The sequence below is a fragment of the Malaclemys terrapin genome, chromosome 4, assembly GCF_027887155.1.
Source record: "Malaclemys terrapin pileata isolate rMalTer1 chromosome 4, rMalTer1.hap1, whole genome shotgun sequence".
Taxonomy (NCBI): Eukaryota; Metazoa; Chordata; order Testudines; family Emydidae; genus Malaclemys; species Malaclemys terrapin.
In genome coordinates this window covers 82,351,072-82,357,268 of record NC_071508.1, presented here as the reverse complement: position 1 = coordinate 82,357,268, position 6,197 = coordinate 82,351,072, and the positions used below count along the sequence as shown (strand labels likewise).

General features: G+C 46.3%; 1 long non-coding RNA gene across 1 annotated transcript; it reads left to right on the top strand.

Annotated features, from left to right (window-relative positions):
• Positions 1–184: 184 nt before the first annotated feature.
• Positions 185–3,712, top strand: LOC128836596 (uncharacterized). The gene is made up of 2 exons (XR_008444810.1): positions 185–2,085; positions 3,530–3,712. It is a non-coding gene; the product is annotated as an uncharacterized LOC128836596 (long non-coding RNA).
• The last annotated feature ends 2,485 nt before the right edge of the window (positions 3,713–6,197 follow it).

Sequence of the window (6,197 nt, the reverse complement as noted above, 5' to 3'; positions counted from 1 at the left end):
AGACAGCACACTTCCTGCCTCCCGCACTCCCCCATTGGGCGACAGGCACTCATGATTCAACTTCCGGTCGCACGTTCTGGAGCAGATCGCGCCGGCGCAGCACTATTTCGGTAGGGCAAAAACTTGCGCAGGCGCAGAACGTTCTTACACAACTGAGGCTACGCTGTTGGGAGCTGGAGAGAATCACACAGGGCCGCCCGGGGGGGCAAGTGGGGCAATTTGCCCCAGGCCCCATAGGGCCCCCCACGAGTGTTCCGGGGCCCCTGGAACGGGGTCCTTCACTCGCTCCGGAAAACTCTTGTGGGGCCCGGGGCTTCTTCCGCTCCGGGTCTTCGGCAGCAATTCGGCGGTGGCGGGGGGTCCTTCCGTCCTGGGACCCACCGCCGAAATGACGCACTGGAGCTAGGAGGTCAGCTGCACCAAGTTCCTGGGTGGTGAAGGGCGCCATGCGGGGAGGGGGTGCAAAAGGCATGAGGGAGTGCAGGGGTTAGGTGAGAAGGAGGATGCAGGCAGGGAGTGCAGGAGTTAGGGGATAAGATGACGCAGGTGTGGAGTGGACTGATACCTGCATGTCCTCAAGTGAGTTTAAAAGCAGCAAGGACTGATGGCTTGGTTGTGAAAGCACCAGAGTCTGCAGATTTGTATGTAAATTTTTTATCAGCACAGGGCTATTTGTCTCAGATATAAAGGAAAGTGCTGCTGAAAGACACCACAGTTAAAAGGTTCTTTCTTTCCTCAGGTGCACGGCTGTGGCGAATTAACTTGTTAAGCACACCCTGGCTAACAGAAATCTAGTGCAACAGATGTAATACACAAGGAGTATGTGCAACAAGCATGGCTTGTTCTCTCTGTCAGCCTCTTGCCATCCTCCTCCCCCTGAGGCCATCCCCATTGGCATCTTTATTGTGCTTCTGATTTAGACTGATTTTATAAGCTCCTCAGAGCAGCGCTCCTGTCTTTTTTTATCTGCCTATAAATACTCAGCACTTACATCACACCTTTCACTGAAAGATCTCAAAGCACTTTACAAACATATGTATGTGTCATTACAGATGAGGGAACCAAGGCACAGATTATAAACCCAAGATTACATGGTGGGTCAGTGGCAGAGCCAGGAACCAAGCTCACCACGGCTGATTCCCAGGCAGTGCCCAAGCTATTCATCCACACTGCCTACTTCTCCAGCACCTATGCATCTTTATAAACAAGTCTGCACTAGGGCAGTGTCCCTCATACCCCAGTCCCCTCTCCACTCGCATTGGACAATTGTGGATTCATTGTAAATCACAGACTCTGGAGACTAAAAAGACCAGTTAAAGTGGACCATCCAGTATTTCTCCCTACCAACACGGGATTGTGCCCACCTGTGCACTTAAAACTCGCCTGGAGTTTTACATGTGCCAAGCAATAGGGCGTCCACTGCTTGCCTCAGGAGATCTCGCTGAGGACATAAAGAGCTATGGTAAATTGTTCTGCAGCATTGATCCAAAGCATTACAGCTTATGATAACACTTAGCTGTTAGATTGCATTTTTTAGTTCTCAAAGGGTAGGTGCTCAAGCTGTCTGATTCCAGGTGGTGAGTTCCTGTCTGGGGATTTTTAAATGGACATAGGTGCCTCAAGACAGCTTGGATGTAGGTGCCTATCTCTGAGAAAGGGGCAGAGCTTAACACATGCCTGTTGTTGGTCTTCCCCCATTGCCTTGCTTACGGAGGGAGCACCAGGGCTGGCTTTTGTAGATGGGATTCTTAGGGACTATACATTGTACAGGGAGCTTTGGTGCCTAACTCAGCTTTGTGGATCACAGTGTGTTCTTGTGATTTTCTAGATGCTGTGACACTCAGCATTGCAACAACTAAGTCCTGTCGTGGATCCCTCCCAAAGTACTTTACAAAAAGGGAGTAGCATCATCTCCATTTTATAGATGGAGAAACTGACCAGGCAGAGTGACTTGCTGCAGTGATTAGGACTGGGAGGCAGATCTGATTCCCAGACTTGTGTCCAGCCCAGAAGACCCTAGTTGCTATCAGTGCTCTTGCTGTGCTTTGCACCATTACTGCAGAATTCCGCTGTGGGAAATGCCAGGTATTAATTATTACTATTATTTGGGCGTCACTGTTTCCACTCACACTTCCTATCACGCAGCCCTGCACCTTTGCTGATGAAGAATCATGTCTTGCTCTTTTGACACTTAGACACTGTTCATTTGCTTTGAGACGTGGTTTTATCATTTCATTGGAAAAACAAAACAGTCCAAAGCCATTTCTTTTTGTTTTCTCCCCCCCCCCCCCCCGCCCCCAGCTCTTCTCCTCCTCTTGACCTGCAGGTAAAAAACTGGTGGCTTAGACCAGTGCAGGGAGGAGGGGGTGTTAAAATATGTACTTCAGACAACTGAATGAGGAAAATAACAGAGCCTGGGAAAGAGGAACATACTTAGTTTATCTGAGACATGTTTTTAAAAGGGCTGAGTGTGTGGTGAGAGCTGGCCTAGCCATGGCCTGCTGTAGAGAATCCTCTTTCATTTCAATTCCCCAGGATGAAAAGGTGATGCTGGCTAATTTGAACCTAGTCATTAGGACCCCCTTTCAATTCAATTAAGCTCTGTTCTCTTCCTCAGCCTGTGGGCCTTGGTCTGTTGTTATTAATCAGGAGACAGGGAAATTGCTTTCACCGTAAAACTTGCACATTCTTTGCTGGAAGCAAAACACTGATCTGATTTTGCCTGATGGAAGAGGTTTTTATGCCTGCTGGACATGAGTGGTGGGAATGCTTCAACTCCCAGAAGACAGCAGTTTAGCACAGCTCCTATGGGGTAGAGTGGGACAGGCAGATTACTGATAGAGTAGGAGAGGCCCAGCTGGAGTCCAGTTACAGTGGTGGATCCCAGTTCACCAGGACATGTGTAGCAGGCAGGATGGATTCTCACTCTGGAAGCCACACATGGGCATGGATTTTAGTGGTGGAGAAGATTCAGCTCCAGAGAGGCATATTTGAAATTTTCATAAAATAGATACTACAGCACTGGTCCCAAATGCTGTAGTGACTACACTATAAACTCTGACCTTAGAGATCATGATTGCAGAGCACTGCCTTATTGCTTTCTGTAAGGGCTCCTAACTCGTGATGTCTGGTTTATGGGGGAACTTCCCTTTTTTTCCCATGTACACATTCTGGAGAGATGAATTACTCTTGTTTGCACTCTTATACCTCCCATCATCCCTCTGTAAGTATCATTATCTCTCTTTTATATAAGGGAAAATGGAGGCACCAAAACATATGATCTGCCCAAGATACAAAGGAGGCAAGTGGGAGAGTTGCAGGGCTGTAACCAGGGTGGGGCGAGCAGGGAAACTGCCCAGGGCACAAAGCCGTGGGGGCGGAAAATGATGGAAAGAAAGGTAGGGGCACAAATATGCTTGCTCGCCCTCAGCACTAAAATGCCTAGTTATGTCTCTGGATATATACAAACCCATGTATACAAGTTTTATGCAGATGGTTCTTTTAAAATTTATTATTTTAATGTATTCAGGAAAGTGGGGCCAGGAAAGATCTTTACAAATTTCAGTTACATCGACACCAGCGGGGTGTTTTTTGGCTTGCATCTATCCCTGTGGAAACAGAGCAGAAATGGTGGAGGCACCTGGACAACGGAAGAGGGAGTAGCATATATTTTAAAAATGTAACTTAATAAAACATGCGCTTTTCATATTTTGCTTGTGTGTCTTGTCTATATCAACTGTAAACTCTGGGGACTGGGACTGTCTTTTAGGCATATGTATAGCACCTAGCACTTCGAGGCCCTGATTCCAAGCAGGGTCTCTCTGCATGCTACTACTGTGCAAATAAATCATAACTACAGCCATTCTCGGTGTTCGTCATCCAAAGGTCTCGCAAGGATTTGGGTGAGTTTTAAAGATGACTGACTGAGGAGGAGGGGATATCTTGGGGAATCTTAACAAAAACTTTTGAAAATCCCAGCACATTTTTACCACTGAGACACCTTTATCTACTTCATTAGCTTAACCTTTCCTCCTTAGTAGTGGTCTGATTTTCAGAGGTGAAGAGCACCTCCAACTCCCACCAAAGGCTCTGGGAGCTGCAGGTGCTCACCACCTCTGGAAATTAGGCCTCAAGAGGACAGAGATTTTCCCTCATACAAGCTCAGCTAGTTTGAAGTTACCGGGATAGAGTTGCCCAAATGTACTAATTTATCTTTCAATATAGTCTGTATAACTTCCCCTGGGATACACCCTACCCCTGCAATTTTCAGGAAAACGTTAAGGATATAGTCGGTCCTGACTGGCACCTCCTCTGTCTCACTCCTATTCCCTTTATGCCTATCTCATCGATTTCCTGCCTGTGAGCGTAACCAATCCTGGGAACTGGGGAAAGTCAACGATCAGCAATGTGTTTAATTTAGTTACTATTTATATCTTTATACTATGCACCTCACTCTATGTGAGTGCCTTGGAAATTTATACTTTTGTTTTACAAGTATAATATCTGTCTCTTACTCACACACATAGGATTGATTTATGTGAGAAACCCAACCCAAATAAGAGGGTTTTGCATTTCGTTCTGAAGTAAGATTCATAGTTATTCAGTGTTCCAAAGGCTTGGCCCAGCTTCCCCCACATGAGTGCCATTCTAATGGGTAACAGTTCCATTGTTCCAGTAGAATGGAGCTGTGATAGGTAGTCATGGTTGCTGACAGGGAGGCAGTTCCTCGGGTATCCTGGGCCAGATATATGGAGGGCTTGGAATATCAGGAACAAGGGTGAAATCCTGGCCCACTGAAGTCAATGGGAGTTTTGCCTTGGGTTCAGTGAAGCTAGGATTTCACTCTGAGATCTTTAATTTTAATCTTAGACTATCCCACAGGGAGCCACAGCAGAGCAAAGTTCTAGGGGAAATGTGCTCTCAGTGAGTCCCTGTGCTGCTGATTGGGCAGCTGCTTCTGCATTCTGAACCAAGTGGACCTTTTCCAAGGGTGGCCTTTGCATTCCTAAGTATAATTAATTTTAACACATCAAGTCTCAGGGTCACGAATATGTGGATCACTATGGCCAAATCTGAGTCCAATAGGATAGGTCTCAGGCCTGGCATAGAAGTTGCTGTTTTTAGTGAGGATAGCTATTTGGATGTCTAAAAGCAATGTAGCCTTCCTCAAGCCACTTGAGCCTGATGTCCTGAAAGGGATTTATGCCCGAGTTTCCACATTCCTCCCTACAAGATTCCCTTATCTTGAAGGAATGGAGTAGAAAGTCAGACTTCTTGCATCTTATCCCCAGGATGTTTCTAGAAGTTTATTGGGGAATTTGGGGTGGGGAGTGCTATCTAAAGTGACATGTGCAGTTGCCTTATCCAACACCCTCATCCTCTCTAACTGGATCCTCTACCTCTGTGTGTCTATGGCCACCACCTCTTTTACATGACCATTTCATGTCTACCAGCAACCCCTTCTCCTGGTTTCTGAGGCCCGCAGCCTCCAGTGACCTCCTTGCTTAGATGGGAAAGCCACCTGTATAGCTAAAAGTAACTTTTCAAACAGGAGGAATTAGGAAATTCAAAGCAGTGATGGCTCATTGCACCATACTCAGATCGGGATTTGAAATGGGACTTTGGCTGGGAGGGAGGGGATGTACATCTGGTGCAGGGCGCCTTGAAGACTGGGGTGTGATGTGATCACATAAGCCAATAGCTGAAATTGCCTCCCTGTGAAAATTTCTGTGGCAGCAGCAAACCTCGGAAGTTCAAGTTGCTGTAAGTGGGAAGTCTGATAATATTGTAAGTCCACAGAGACACCACATGGAGGCGCTATCTACCTATAGCATTTCCATCTGAACAGCTCCCTCCCCACTTCCTTTACTAGAAGCAATATCTGGGTTGTGACAGAAAAAACATTTTTCACTGTTTAAGTCTCCCAAATCCATTTGAATGGTGAATGACCAGGAATGTCATTCAACAGAAGCACAACAGTGAATTATATAAGCAGATAGATTATATTTGATCATTTATGATGCTGAAGGACATTAGTAATTAAACCCAACCCTCCTAACCACAGCATAGAGCAGGGAGTTAGATGGTACTTTGCCTAAAAGAGTTAGTTAGTAACTCGCTACTATCATCGCTGCATTTTGTACCCCAGAGAACAATGTCATCAGGCTTTCCTGTAGCTGCTGCTGCTTGGATCCACC